Below are 16,953 nucleotides of genomic sequence, written 5' to 3' on the forward strand. Positions count from 1 at the left end.
AAAAATATATAAACAAAAATTTTCATTAACATAACAAGATATTTTTTGAACTAGACATAAAAAACACTGAAACTGTGTGATATATTTTTTATAGAACACGTGGAAATTGACCTAAAATACACAAACGGTTTCATCCTTCGTTTGTTTGATCGATTACACTACAACAATATATCTTTTACCGTGTTTAATTTTATTAAACTCCGTTTTACAAAAATATAGAAAAATATAGTTCAACTTTATAATAAATTAGTTTAACTATTTCAGTATTATTTTAATAATCATGTAACATAACTGTAATTTGTGTTAATTATCGATTATTAAAGCAATTGACCTGGTTCTATTATAGACTATTAATTATGAATGGGAACTGTGTAACATTATTAATTCATCAGAAGTTAAAGTATCCTCGGTATCTATGCCGTTACAGATATTACGGAAATTACATAACTTTTGGTAAATGTAATTTGAGTGTCTAGTTTTGAACTATGTCATTCATACTTTACTGGTTTCGGGGATTATGTTTGTTTTCTCGTATTTTTTATGAAACTAATGGTTTTTCTACTATTATATTTAACGGAGTTAGTTATTGGATTTTTATCTTCGGAGATTCATGGGATTATTATCAGCAAGGAAAGGAAATAAGACAGTATTCTCGCAACTTAAGATCGACACCACAACAATTTCATGGCTGGATAACGTCACGTATCTAGGTCTACACTTCGACCGACGGTTCGATTGGCATTCCCAAATCCAGAAAGGTTCGGGGATAACAAACTTGTTATCTTTTCTGATCTGCCATTCTGGAAGACTTACCATCTCCATCAAATTCTTATTTTACAAGATGTGAATTGGGTCCGCACTCCTCTACTTATTTAATATCTATTTCAAGTTTGTTACATCCAATCAGGTGAAATAGCTTCAAGTTTTCTAAAATAAGCTCCTCACGAAAATCTTAAATGCACCATGGTTTCTTAGAAATAATCAAATTCACAGGGAAATTGACACTACAGAAATAAAGCACTACATATCTCAATCCCTCCACAAACAATAGCTCAGTTCAAGTTTTTCTGAAAACGCGTTTGTTCGCGAGCTGGTCGACATGTTGGGAGTTTAGCACTGCGTCACCGTTAACCTTTTCGTTTCCAGGTTAAAACGACCTCATCCGTCACTGCAGTCGTAGCTATTGCCCCCATACGACAGCATCCAGTCGTGTACTAACTCAAGTTCGCGAATCTATAGTTAGTTTTACGGTCTTTTCGTCGGGTGCCCAATAACAGGTTCCTGATTAGCGCGAAATTTAATACAGTAGCACTAGCGACCCAAAGGGGTCAACCGTGAGGCGTTTCAAAATATTTATGAAGGTTAAAGAAATTAGGCTTCAAAGAGCTTGCAAGGAGACAAGACGAGAAGGACAGGCAGGTTTGAGACCCCACTGAGATTGTGTAGATAAGACTTTCACGTTATATCAAGTGGAGAAACATATCATTCCAGAATTCTCTATGATATAGTTCACAATACAATGCTATATGGCTTCAAAATTAATGAAGAAAAGAAGTATTTACAACTGACAAATCGCCTATCTTTCTAAATATAAGTTAAATACGGCAACATGGCGACGTTTTGGCGTCTTAAATTGAGATGATTTGAGTTAATTGCAACTTTGCATAGACTATGGAATAACTGCAGTTATTGCATTATCATAAATTATATTTGTTACAATAAGGTTTCTAAAAAGATTTGTAGAAATGTAAATATTAAACCTATGAGCAGATCTTACATTATAATAGTGTTGTTTTCCAGGATGTGAAGCTCCTACAGGAATGTTCATTCTTTAAATTTTATTTCAAACTCACCAAAATATTATCCAAATATGAGAGACAATAGCTTCACCAAGATGCGATTGCAAAGCAATGCTTAATTATAATTTTAACAGTAAATATTTTATCTAGATCGATAATTAAATTGAAATATATAATATGTTTATATTCACAGATTATTTACCTTGACATATAAAAAAGGAAAATGTAGTTAAATTTTGGAATCAGCAGTTGCTCAGACCATAATAGAATCTTCAGCAAGAATTAGAAATAAGTCCTGATATGTCTTTCTTCAAAGGAAGCAAATTGTGATCTTTTTAAAAACGTTTAATCTTATAGAAAAACTAAATAGAATTGCAAAGGTAAAAACGAAAAATATTTCATGGCTTAAAATTCTTATAAAATTAATAGTGTTCGATTAAGCACCTATAAAACATATAAAAAGAAAAGAAACTTTTATAATTATAATATGTGATTACTATATTCAATACACTTAAATATTGTATCTTTAAGTGCACTTTGGATAAATCATTTTCTTAATAGTTCTTAATTTATAATTTCTTTCTTTATAATATTTTGAGGCAATAACAACGTGCACTTACGAAATAAATAATGAGTTGTCAGATTAGATAATGTTCTTTTGTGTATTTTGAAAATGTTTTAAACAAATGTTAACTAGTTAAACATTTCATTAAAATTTTCTCCTATAATATAAACATATTTTAATTTTAATTTCCCTATGTAGCAAATAATCTCGCTGTGCGTATCCTCAAATATTTAAGATGCCCAAAACTGTGGTACAACTTTCTACACGGGACATCGCAATATATCCCTTTTTATTTTATGATGCCGCAGTCCTTCAAATATAATAGTTAAGGCAAATTCTTCATGAATTCTCCTGAGATTGGAACTATCGCAGATGGGAAGTAGTTCGTTTAAGATATGACAATCAGTGCACAAGTGAACAAAAAATTAAGATACTTCTACACCATAGAGGGAGTACTTATTTCTATTTTTTCGAATATGATATGGTTACTGCTTAAAAAGCAAATGGAATGGCATTTGTACAGAACGACTTTGGTAAGCAAACCCTTACTAAAAACTCCTCAGAAACCCCTGAAGGGCATAGCGGCCCCGTCCCTGTTTCCATCATCAGCTTACCTAAATAACTTTAAAGTATACAGTTAGTTGTCTGTACGTCGTCATAATATTTACAAAAATATCCTCTAACTCCTAACCGTTGAAGAATTGAGCGCTCTTTCAAATAAAAAAAGAATTTTGAAAATCGGTCCACAATTGACGGTGTGTGACGAAGAAATCGGTGAACATACATAAAAAAATTATATACAATCGAACGTGGAACCTCCTCCTTTTTTGAAGTCGATTCATAACATAAGGAGACTTAGTAGAATGGTAAGATTTATAATATATTTGAGTATTAAAACGAATATTGGTATTTTTTTGGTACATTTAATTTTATCTTAGGTGAGTAGACACATAAAAATTAACTATATTTTAAGTTGTTTCAATTTCTCGGCACCAACTGTAAAGTGATGATAATGCATTAATGATGATAATGAAACCAATTAAAAATGTATATTTGATAATATGATAGACTCCTGATCATTTGTCAATTCTATGAAAACACCAATACGTGTATGTTTGTCTATCATTGAGTCGAGTTACGACTTAGCGGTAAACTATTTAGCGTGTCGATAATGTTAAATCATTAAGCTACGCAAAAATAAACGCTCAAGACCCCGGTCTGGCTCAAATCCAACTAGGCAACGTTCGGGTGCTCCGAATTCTCGTTGTTTTTCATTGTTTTGTAACGCCTTATCTACTATAAAGTAGTCTTGGCAAGCACATCATATAACTTAGTTTAATTACTCGAATTGTTGTGGGTCTAGTCATCCTTGAATATTTAATTTTCCGTTGAAATTTATATAACGTAATGATTAATACGATTTACGACATAGCCCTAAAATAATCACCAAAGCTTATTATAACTTTAAATAAATTATTTCTGTCTGTTTTTCTTCATTATAGGATGTCTGGTACAGCATAAACGAAAATACAATTCACTATTTACAAATTAAAATGACGGAGAACTCTAAAGTAACATTGTTCGCTGATAATTCGTTTATCCTATTTTTGTAAGGATACATTATGTGGGAGTATTTAGAGACGTCATGTTGTACTTGGTGCTGAATCAAGTATCTTTGGTCAGCGACATCTACTGGAAATACGAACTATGAATGAAAATAACCGTTAAACAATATAACAAATTTTAAATTCAATGTTTTTGATAAAGAAGGACTGGAAGGATCAAGAATGTTCAAGGAGAATGAATTGCAAGACTTTGGACGAAAACCCTGATCCGCAGAGTGAAAAAATCATAAAAAAGTATAGAAAATAGTGGAATACATATTGTTTAATACATATTGTACCAAATTTTTTGAGTACGCTCTTATAGTGAAAACATTATCAAAACACATGCAAGCATCTAGCTGTTCAAAAAGCACTGTGTACACATTCTAAAGAAAGTTGGAGAGAAAACAAGCCTTCTCTCGCAGATAAGATATATAGCTTTAGAGCATTATACCACAGTGTTAATGATTATATACATGATATCATTTGCCGAGAAAAATGACTATAAGCATAATAAATTAGCATGAGCTTAAGACAAGTGAAAATATAATATAACGTACATTGAATGTAAGCTACCGCAGCAATAAAATTTTAAAAAGCAGTAAATAACATTCATATTTATACCAATAAAAAATCAGTTTAAATGAAAATAAGTCTATTCATATATCAATTTTATATATAAAAGAATAAATAATATCTAAGTGCTATATGCTAATACAGCAAAATTTTTAGGAATGATAATGTACGTTAAGATTCGCTAGAAGGGTCATGTAAAGAATTCTAAATTTGGTTATTAGGAAGAAATATGGTTTGGATCGAATAGATCTGTTTGGACTGAATTTAGGTATTATTATACTTGAGTTAATGCGACCTGTTTAGTTTTTAATGTAAAAATCTTTAGTAAGGATATTATTACTTATTGAACGAGAACTGTTGAGATTATAATTTTCAGTAATATCACTGAAATATTATTTAATATATATTTTATTATTTATTATAGCAATTAACCAAATTAACATGTCTTTTCTAAATAATTATGGTACGATAAACCTTTTGGGCTTAACATCTATGTCATTGTTTTTAATGTGCACTTATAATGAGTAATTAATGAGTTTTACTTAAACCTCCACTATGGTAGATCAAAAGGTTTTATGCTGTTTAATCTTTTGACTAAACCTCCATTTATAAGAGGTTCTCTAGCCTCAACATTGAACTGCTGATGGAGCCTCTGTTCACGTCTTTTTTCTGTTTCTACAGTTTCTACCTTCAGGTACTTATGCAGATTATCATTACAAATGTACCATGGAGCATCAACAATACCTCTCAATACCTTATTCAATAAAGATTCCAACTTTGTATGATATTTTTATTGCTTTGGTCCAAACTGGTTTCAAGTTTTCTTAGTAAAGCAAAAGCTTATCAATATAGTGACTTGGCTGAATACTTACCCAATAACCAGTAATTTTTTTCGGATACAACTGTTTTTATGATTTAGTATCATCCGCACATCTTCATTAAATGTGGACAAGTCTCAAGTAAACAGCACATAAAGGACCTAATATAGATTCCCATATTATTTAATAATAAAAAGAAATAAAAAATGCACCTAATTAGTTTTCCATTAATCCAGCCATTATATGGGTACGCATTTCAATCAATCTTATCAGCAGAATCAACAATCTGTGAAAATAATACGTTGTTTGGAAAAAGATACAACTACTCTGAAATATAAAGAAATACGTTAACGAGAGTTATATATAGAAACGTCGTTTTTTACAAATCAAGATCGTAAACTCATTAATTATTGTACAATCGAAGACCGGTTCATTCAGAATTGATGTAGGGGAAATAGATGCAACAAATCTCCATTACGTTACGGTTTTTTTTCGGGCATTGTGTTTACTTTTTACCGATTCGTGTTAGATTAACTGCGTATTTGACCTAGAACTGCCTTGTATCGTAACCAACCGATGACAGAAAACGAACAAAACGATTTAGCTTCGACTGGATTTTTGAATCTGAAAAAAAAACGTCAGGTTGTTAAAAATGTAACGGTCAATTGTCGCCATACTAATTGGATTTTTTGACATTTAACATTCCTGTATAGTTAAAATATGCTATTGTATACACGACAGATAGCATACGAAATGTTTCAGTCAGTGCCTGAAAAAAAAAGATAATAGGCTGCGTAATATCTGACATAATTTATATTAAAGCTCTTCCAATATTTCGTTAAACACTTCATTTAACTTGATAAAATATAACCATTAGCATATTCATTTAATATAATCATATAATCAAATAATATAGACCACTTAATATTTTTAAGAAAATAAAATGGAACATTAATCTAATATTTGCACATAATTTTTAACGTAACAAGTCAATAGAAAAGTTCCCGGCCTACCATAGTAAAACACATTTTTTTGGCAAAATTAGATTTTTTTATTCAACATATGATACCGATTATAGCGATAACTTTTCGATACCATTATTGTAGTAGGGTTTGTCTTTTGCTTCAAAATATGTCTCAGTTTCGGCTATCGCCTCTTCATTAGACGAACATTTCTTCCCAGCGAGCATTCTTTTGACATCTGAGAACAGGAAATAGCCATTGGGACCAGATCTGGATAATACGGTGCATGAGGAAGCAATTCGAAGCCGAATTAAAGGATTTTTTCTATCGTTTTCATTGACTTGTGACACGGTTCATTGTCTTGGTGAAGCAGCACTTTCTTTTTCTTCAAATGCGGCAGTTTTTCGGCGATTTCGTTCTTCAAACGGTCCAATAACGCTATGTAATGGTCGCTGTTGATGGTCATACCTTTTTCAAAGTAGCCAATGAACCAGTCCAGTCCACTCGGATGACTGTCGATTAGACTTCGGAGTGAAATGATGGAGCCATGTTTCATCCGTTGTCATATATCGACTCAAAAACTCGGGTTTATTACGCTTGATGAAACACTGCTCCGAATCATCAAATCGTCGTTGTTAATAGTCAAAAGTGAGATCGCGCGGTACCCACTTTGCATATAGCTTTCTCATACACAAATATTCATGAATAATTTGATGTACATGTTCAGTTGATATCTTTAAAATGTTTACTATTTCATTCAATTTCAATTTACTGCCATTCAAAATCATTTTGTGGATTTTTTAAATGTTTTCATCGGTAACAACCTCTTTTGAGCGTCCACTGAGTTCACCGTCTTCGGTACCCACTTCATCACGTTTAAACTTAGCATACATATCCTTGATGGTTCTTGGTTCTTGGGCAGTACCCAGCAACTCGGCATCAAGCCAAGTTTTTGCTTCAACTGTATTTTTTCCCTTCAAAAAGCAATATTTTTTCAATACGCGAAATTCCGTTTTATCCATTTTTTTCACAATAACAAAAGTTGCTTCACTCAAAATGCTATAATTCACAAACTAGTGATCCGACAGCTGTCAAATTTATACACGCACCTGTTAAGGCTTAGCGCTAACTAAAAATATCTGGATGCCGGGGACTTTTCAATCGACCTGCTAGTTATAAATCGTTGATTAATCACATCATCATCTATTATGTTTTCAATTGCTTGCATACGCTTGCTGATTCAATGAATAATATAAGGTTCCAGAAAAACTAATTGTAAAATAAAAGTTATTCATCCTTAATAAAAGGCTATAAAGCCACAACAGTAAAATATAGATTATACATAGATCTAATAAAACAGGCAATGCATGTCATCAAAAGTTTTGACGTCGCAATGTCGCAATATTGACGCATTAGCTCTTTTTGGAGCATTCTGATTTACAATATTTGCCGGTTTGTCACCTCAAATTATTATTACTAATGTTTTTGAAGAATTCTATAGACATTTGACAACAGTGTCGAGCGATACCAACACCAATCTAATCTTGCAGATTGATTCGAGTATATGTTCCGACACATCAGACAGCATTTTGTTTCTTTTTAACTAGGGTAAAATGAGAAGGAAACATCTACTACGAGCTTAAAACGAATTTTTGTATTTTTACAAACTGCATTTGGCAATATAATCGACGTCCTCTATGACGTTCATTGGCTGTTTTATTGGAAGAGCTATATATGTAGTAATATCCATTCAATCAAGTCATATTATAGCATCATATGAAATAGCATAGAATATTCTCGAATAAAACGGAGACATGACTAAACACATATATAAGTATATAGAAATTTGTGTACGATATCTGAGAAGCAAATAGGGAAGTTACAGTATGTGGCGAAATTATTAGCGACAGTAATCGTATTGATTGCAATTTATAGTTTATTATATTTGTTTGAATAAATTATGTTGCTTTAAAAGAGATTCTTAAATAGGTACTGGTATAACTATTATAGTTTTTGTGAACTGGCAACACAGTATACGCGTGTTATTTGTCAATTGTGTGACCTTTTTGTCATTCAGTCATTATCCGTTAAAACGCACTCTTTGCAGTACTGTTGTTGTATTGTCTAGATATTATAATTTCATTACTTTTAGCCAATGCTGTGTCTCAAACAATCAAAAGGTAAGTTGTGGACACGTTTCCAAGAAAACGTAGAGATACAAACGTTGATACTGAACTCCACATATTCCCAGAGAGAGATAGCAGCCATTGATGGAGCTTTAAAGTTTCTCTTGAATGGAATTAAAAGTAAAATCATAATAAAATAACTCTGGAGGCCAATCGTTTTGGCACATATGGCAAAAAAAGAATCACCACACCTCGTACCGATCGAAAAATCTGAAAAATCTGCCTCGCATATCGTAAAAAGATCGTTGCTCATTTGGTTACCCGCTGTAAGTTCGGTTCTCATTGTTGTCAAAGAGTTGCACTCTAAGAGTATACGGCAATGCAAGTATGGAGAACCACCGCTAATGTATTGAGGTCTCCCCTTAGCTAATGGAAATGAGTCGTACCTACAATGTCCCAGCATAATTCGGTTGAAGATAAATTGGTAGGATTTGGATTTGGATAGTAAGATAGAGGAGAAGAAGCTTGAGTTGAGTCATGTCATAAGGGAATATGTTTTTATATTGTATGATGTGCTGAGTTCAAATGGCCTCCTTGGCCATGATGTTAGCCACTTTGTTTGCTATTTCCAAATGGCAAAACGTCAAAGAGTTTTACCCTAAGAGTATATGGCAAAGCAAGTATGGAAAACCACCGCTAAGGTATTGAGGTCTCCCCTTAGCAGATGGGAATGAGTCGTACCCACAAAATCCCAGCATAATTCGGTTAAGGACAAATTGATAGGATTTGGATTTGGATTGTAGGATAGAGGAGAAGAAGCCTGAGTTGAGTCATGTCATAAGGGAATATGTTTTTATATTGTATGATGTGGTGATTTCAAATGGCCTCCTTGGCCATGATGTCAGCCACTTTGTTTGTTATTTCCAAACGGCAAAAGGTTTAGTGGCCAATTTGTGGTGTTTTCCGGGAGACTGAAAGTTTCAAAAGTACCCTCTCATCGCTCAATCCATCACTGTAAAGTTTAATTCAAATTTTTATCATTGGAAAAAAATAGACACGCGCTATACTCATAAACACTCAGCAACATTGCTTACATTTATTACTATTTGCGCTCCTTGAACCTTAATCGTCTTTTACCACCTTATCGAAGTACAAACACATTCGGATACTGTTACGCTTAACAAATGTAAAGCCATTTTTTACATTATTTACGATTAAATACTATGTCGAGAGGCCCTAATATGCATATCGTATATTGATCGTATGAAAAAGATTTAGGTTATCGATTGCTAGGCGAAATAAAACCGAAATCACGCTTCCATTTCATTAAAAAGCCTCTTCGCTTTGATGCCGACCAACAAACCTTTAACGATTTCACTCCTGAGCTGATAAATATTTGGAGGAGGAAAGCCAGAAACGTTATTTAGACCTACACCTTTTTCCATCTGCTTTAATTCATTAATGAGATGGTTGTTTCACCCCAAAAACAAATTCTTTAGTCAAATTAATGGGCCTATTATACAGAAATAGAAATTTATTTAAGGCCATCCAAAGATATATTTAGGTTACAATAGTTAGTCTAGAGTTAATTTATTAAAAATATTCATATGCTCCTAGGAGGTGTAGCGAATTGAGGCATGTCGAATTTTACATAGTGGAATAACGGTCTACAAAATACCCAGAAATATAATCCCAGATGTTGAACACGGGCGGGGTGCCAGCAACGCCAACTAGAACCCGACAACGAATAGCTGGCGGCAACACCGAGACGTTTATCTGGGATGTTATTGAAGGGTATTTCGGTCATTCAGTGCTCAACCCTCGTTTGGTTAAGACGTGCCACCATCGACTGCCCAAGCCTCGTCTTCAGGTAACTCCGCTGCGATCCGTTTTATTATTTGTATTTTCACATCTTTTTTATATTGCCAATAAATAACGGTCACATTATGTAAACACCACTGTTTCATTTCGATTTACCTCCATTCACCGAGCTACATCATTTTACCCTAAAGTGGTGACCCCGACGTGATCTTTCGCAATATTGGGTTTGGACTCGTGAATGGAGGGTAGTTGGAACATGGTGTTTGGTATGTATTTTACGTGGCCGTTATATTTTTTTTGTTTCAAAATTTTAAATATTTTTAATTCGATTCCTTTTCAATTTTACCTTCAAGATTCATTTTCATTTTATTCCAATTAATTTCATTATTTCCAATTAATGTTTTAAATTTTTTTTTTGTTTTTGTCAAAATTTTTATTTCACAATCTTTTGGAATATTTTCACATCACTGCTTAATCATCAGCGTCTCGGCTAAACATTTCTTTCGGCGCTATGTTTAAATCATAATGTCTTCCTTCGCTCGCCGTCTCCGTCATAATGGCAGATATTTTGATTTAAAAGGCTTTGGGCAGCTTCGGTCGGATACCGTCGTTATTTGTTTTTTTTTCTGAATTAACCTAACGTATGTGACTACGGATTAGTCACAGAGCAGCTCCAGAAGCTAGGTACCGATTGCAGTCACCGTAGACTCGTTATGTCTTCGCCGAAGTACCAGAATTGCTAACGTCTCGTCGTCGAAGAAAATAAGCTACCACGTCGTCGAACAGTCGATCCTCCCACAGCGTCGATTACGGGAGCCCTGTCTGAAGAATAGCTTGTTTTCAACGTCGTCGATGGACCACATTCAAGTGCCAAAGCGACGATGATGCAACGGTATCTGTAGGACCGGAAGATATCAACAGCCGTACCAGATCGCAACCGTACCAACCACAACCGTTTCGAACTATCATATTTTTTCAAAGCCCATTTTACACAGCACATTTTGTTTGGTATATGTTTTTTTTTGTATTTGATATTTTTTGCAAACATTTTTGTATTTTTGTTGAAGTAATTTTATGTAAAATTCTGGCAGGGGAGTATTGTAGCGAATTGAGGCATGTCGAATTTTACATCGTGGAATAACGGTCTACAAAATACCCAGAAATATAATCCCAGATGTTGAACACGGGCGGGGTGCCAATTGGAACCCGACACCGAATAGCTGGCGGCAACCCCGAGACGTTTATCTCGGATATTATTGAAGGGTATTTCGGTCATTCAGTGCTCAACCCTCGTTTGGTTAAGACGTGCCACCATCGACTGCCCAAGCCTCGTCTTCAGGTAACTCCGCTGCCATCCGTTTTATTATTTGTATTTTCACATCTTTTTTATATTGCCAATAAATAACGGTCACATTATGTAAACACCACTGTTTCATTTCGATTTACCTCCATTCACCGAGCCACATCATTTTACCCTAAAGAGGTAAATTTCTACTTCTACTACAGGTACTCAGAACATTTTGTCGCATGAACGTTATTTGTTTATTTTATATTTAGTTGAAAGTTTCGTCCCGGCAAAAAATGAAACTGGATCGTGAACATTTTCGTGCGATGATTTTTTACGATTTTCGACGTGGATTATCACAACAAGAGTGCATCAATTAACTTAATTTGCCTTTTGGCGATGAAGCTCTATCAAAAACCACCGTGTCCAAAATCGGCTGTTGTGCCAGAAAATATCGATGTTGCGTGCGAAATGATTAAGCAAATCATGTAACCAATTGTGAGATTGAGGCATCTCTAAGCATTAGTTCCACCAGCTTATATGAGATTTTACATGAAAAATTATGTTCCTGTTGGATCCCATACAATTTGAAATTCTTAAGAAATTAAATCGCGGTGCTTCAAAAGAAGTTTATAAAATCGTGACAGGTGACGAATCATGGATATATTCGTAAGAGCCCGAAAGTAAGCAGCAGTCGACTGTATGGATGTTCCAAGATGTACCAAATCCTAAAAAAAAAATTGTTCGCGCACGAAACACTTCAAAGAAAATGATGGTCTGTTTCTTCTGGAAAACTGCTAATGAAATGAAAAATGAAACTAAATTCTAATTGGTACACAACCATTTGTTTGCCAGAAGTCTTCGGTGAAATAAGGAAAACAAACAAGAGACTATTTGAGCCCTCAAAGCATCGAATTGAGAGGTCATCCGCCATACCGCCCTGATTTGGCACCCAATGACTTCCTTTTGTTCCCATCCGTGAACTGCGTGGTCAGCGATTTTTATCGCCCGAGGAAGCTATAGAAACGTTCAAAAATTGTGTTTTGAAGATACCTCATTCGGAATGGAATAAATGCTTTGAAAATTGGTTTAACCGTATGCGATAGTGTATCCATCATCGTGGCCAGTACTCTGAAAAACAATAAAAATATATTCACAGCTTAACTATTCGTATTTTTTCGCTATTCTCGAAATATAAATAGTGACCCTCGTATAAGGAGAAAACTTGGCCAAAACTCAATTTTTTTTTCTAGGTGTTACTTTTGTTATTGGACGAATATCCTTTGACCTATGCCAAAAAGGTTGGTTCAAATACTTTTTATGAAAAACTGTTTTAGTAAAATTTTTCAAAACTTTTCATTCAATCAGGAAAATGATGGCGTTAAAATAAGAGGTTGCGAAACTACTGCAAAATTCTTCAAAATATTAGTTGTAATAACTACAGGTTAAAAAGTGATAAGCGCTGTTGTGACGTTTTGCTTGTTTTGATAAACGTCAAATCGATGTTTATTATTACTCTGATTCAAAATGCCGAAGTCAAACAAAACAGATTGCGTCTTTAATCAGTTATTTGGAACAGAAACATTATAATTTTTACTGTTGAAATTTAAGTTGCTGCGGTTTTAACTGAAAATATTTATTAGCGTGTTGCAACTCTACTGTATATTAGTATGGGCATGGTCATTAAAATATCTCATAAAATTAAAAATATAATCTTAGATTCACTCAAAAGAACGCGTCCTCATAGGATGTGGGAAAAATCAAAATCAGCTTGATTTTAGCTTTATCAGATATCAAATATATGAAATGAGTAAAAATAGTAACTATTTTTTTTAGTATCAACATAATTTAATACAATTATTTCAGAGGAAACGGTTAGTCTGGAAAGTATTAATTATTAAGAAAGCTTAGAGATATGCAGGCAGACTGATTATTTTTAAATTTGTGTATTTAGATAAGACATGAATATTTGAGAACGGGACATTACGTTTTTGTGAAGTAATTTAATTACAAATACCGAATATGTATTTGTATTTCAGTACTGCATTTTAATGGCAACTAATTTAAACAAAATATAGCGTGTGGATTTGCAGGTGTCCATAATTGATGTGGGTTCAAACAAAAATTGACTTAACCATTCACAAATCTGTCAAATAATTTTTTTAATACTTATACTGGACTGGACTTATAATGGATCTCTTTTTACTACACCTAAATTGCTAAAATCGTCATTTTATGTACACAACAAGTCAGATATATTAAGTTAGATCGGAGTATTTTTATTTGTAAAGGACAATGTCAAAAGTAGACGTTTCTGAGAGAATAGTATACCGATTAGGATCGATACGATCTGGACGTTCTAATTTCGCAGCGGTCTATGTATCTAAAAACACTACTGGACAAGATATTTGATTATTTTATGTACACTATTGGTATAGTATTACAAAGTTTAAAGATTGGCATATTTAGCAGCCGCCATTTTGCTCACGAAAGCTAAGGAGTGTGATTTTCTTCAAATATATTTTGAAGCCATAAATATTTAAAACACTAACTATAAAATACTCCAGCGTCAGTTATTTGAAATGTCAACCATAAATTACATTTTTAGGAAGTAATTTAGTTACAAATATCAAATATGTATTTATACTTCAATAACGTATTTAAAGTAATTTTAAGTAATTCTGCCCAACTCTGCTTGAATCTTCATCACGAAGACTTTATCTTCGTGGGTGTTCATATGTTGTCTCAAACGAAAATTGAGTGAACCCTCCATGAATCAGTAAAATAAACTTTTTACTACCAAATATCAGCTTTCGAAAGCTTTCTAGTGATTTTTTAATTCGTTTTACTAGACATATTTTTTAAGTTGTTAAAATCTTCATTTAATTTACACTCTTTGTTTTGTCGCATCTATACCAACCCAGAGACATTAAGTTAGACCGGAGTATTTTTGTTTGAAAAGGACAATGTCAAATTGTAGACGTTCCTGTGAGAAGAGTAACCGTTTGTGATCGATACCATCTGAAAATTTTAATTTCGTAGCATTCTATGTATATAAAAACATTACTGGATCAAATATTTGATTATTTGATGTATAGTATTGGTACAGTACTACCAAGTTCAAAAGTTGACATTTTTAGCTGTCCCCATTTAGCTTATCAAAGCTGACGAGTGTGGTTTTATTCAAATATATTATATGTAAAATATTAACTATAAAATACTTCAGCGTCAGTTATTTGAAATGTCAATCAGAAATTATATTTAACGAAAATTGAGTGAACCTTTCATGAATCAGTAAAATAAACTTTTTACTACCAAATATCAGCTTTCGAAAGCTTTCTAGCAATTTTTTAATTCGTTTTACTAGATATATTTTTTTAAGTTGTTAAAATCTTCATTTTATTTACACCCTTCGTTTTAATGAATCCAGACCAACCAAGAGACATTACGTTAGACCGGAGTATATTTATTTGTAAAGGACAATGTCAAAATGTAGACGTTCCTGAGGGAATAGTACACCGATTGTGATCGATACGATCCGGACGTTTTAATTTCGTGACGTTCTCTGTATCTAAAAATATTCTAAATATTCATGGCGTGACATCAATGACGGCCGAGTGAACCGCAGCAATGCCACCCCACATTGTGTAAACTTGAATCGTATCGTTGCAGGATATTATTTTATGCAGGTAAACGGGAGATGTTTTTGCTGAATTAATTTTCAATTCGTAAACGGTCGAAAAAACAGAACATTAATTAAACCTTGTTTTCTTTACGTTTTAAAGCACAATGTTTGTTAGGCTTACATTATTTAGAAGGAGTGCGAGAAGGAGAGGTGGACTTAGTTAAAGTGATGCAAAGTGCAGTTTAATATAACTGTTAAAAATATTAATTACCAGAAGATTTAGATTTTTGGAAACTGGAAACTTATCGGATAAATTCATTTGGATAGTTTAAAATTATGATGAATAAATGTGAAAATCTGCGTAGTTGTAAGTTTTAGTATCATTTCTTTTGAATCGTGTATATCATTTAATCAATTTTTATTTCAAAAGCACATGATATCCATAATAGGCGAATTGAAAAGTCTACGGCCTGACACATAAATGGCGCTACTAGGATTAAACCCATATGTTTTTTTAGTTAGACCTAACCCTCAAAAGGTTCGCGTATAAATCTGACAGCTGTCGGGGCATTAGTTTGTGAATTATAGGATTTTGAGTGAAGCAATTTTTGTTATTGTGAAAACACCACTCACTTGGCTTGATGCGGAGTTTTCGGACACTGTCCGAGGAAAATCAACCATCAAGGATTTGTATGCTAAGTTCAGACGTGGTGAAATGAGCACCGAAGACGGTGAACGCAGTGCACGTGCGTGCAAAAGAGGTTATTACCGACAAAAATATTTAAAAAATCCACAAAATGAATTTGAATTATTGTAAATTAAAATTGAATGAAATAGCAGACATTCTAAAGATATCAACTGAACGTGTACATCATATCATTCACGAATATTTGGGCGTGAGAAAGTTCTGTGCAAAAACAACGACGACTTGATGATTCGGAACAGTGCTTGAAGATGATCAAGCGCAATAAATCCGAGTTTTTCGTCGATATGTAACAATGGATGAAACATGGCTCCATCATTTCACTCCGAAGTCCAATCGACAGTCATCCGAGTGGACTGCACACGATGGATCCGCTCGAAGCGTGGAAAACGCAATAGTCGGCTGGCAAGTTTATGGCGTCTGTATTTTGAGAAGCGCATGAAATAACTTTCATTGACTACCTTAAGAAGGAAGGACCATCAACAGCGACTATTACATAGCATTATTGAACCGTTTGAAGGACGAAATCGCCAAAAAACGAACGCATTTTAAGAGAAAGAAAGTGCTGCTTCACCAAGATAATGGACCGTGTCACAAGTCAGTGAAAATGATGGCAAAAATCCATGAATTGGGCTTCGAATTGCTTTTTTACTATTTCAGCCAGATCTCAAAAGAATGCTCACTGGGAAGAAATTTTCGTCTAATGAAGTGGTGATCGCCGAAACTGAGGCCTATTTTGAAGGAAAGAACAAATCGTACTACAAAAATGGTATCGAGATGTTGGAGGGTCGCTATAATCAGTGTATCATCCTTGAAGAGAATTATGTTGAATAAAAAAAAGTTTTGCCAAAAAATATGTTTTACTATCGTAGGCTGGGGACTTTTCAATTGACCTGTTATAACAACTAATTATTTACTACGACTGTCTAATAATTTTCCTTTATATTGTCTTTAGGTTGCGGGTGTAAGAGTTCAGACACCCAACTTAATTAGCGTTTGATGGATGTACTCCAATACTCCATATACCTTATATACTTTTAAGAAGTTTAGATTGTTTCTCTTTAACACG

General features: G+C 33.6%; 1 protein-coding gene across 3 annotated transcripts in view; it reads right to left on the bottom strand.

The window, feature by feature from the left end:
- dnc (phosphodiesterase dunce) overlaps positions 1-16,953 on the bottom strand; it is a 787,050-nt gene that overhangs the window by 717,735 nt on the left and 52,362 nt on the right. The window lies entirely within an intron of this gene.

This window comes from Rhynchophorus ferrugineus, unplaced genomic scaffold (genome assembly GCF_030347505.1).
Source record: "Rhynchophorus ferrugineus isolate W39M unplaced genomic scaffold, kcgeb_rfMv2 rfM2, whole genome shotgun sequence".
NCBI classification, from domain to species: Eukaryota; Metazoa; Arthropoda; class Insecta; order Coleoptera; family Curculionidae; genus Rhynchophorus; species Rhynchophorus ferrugineus.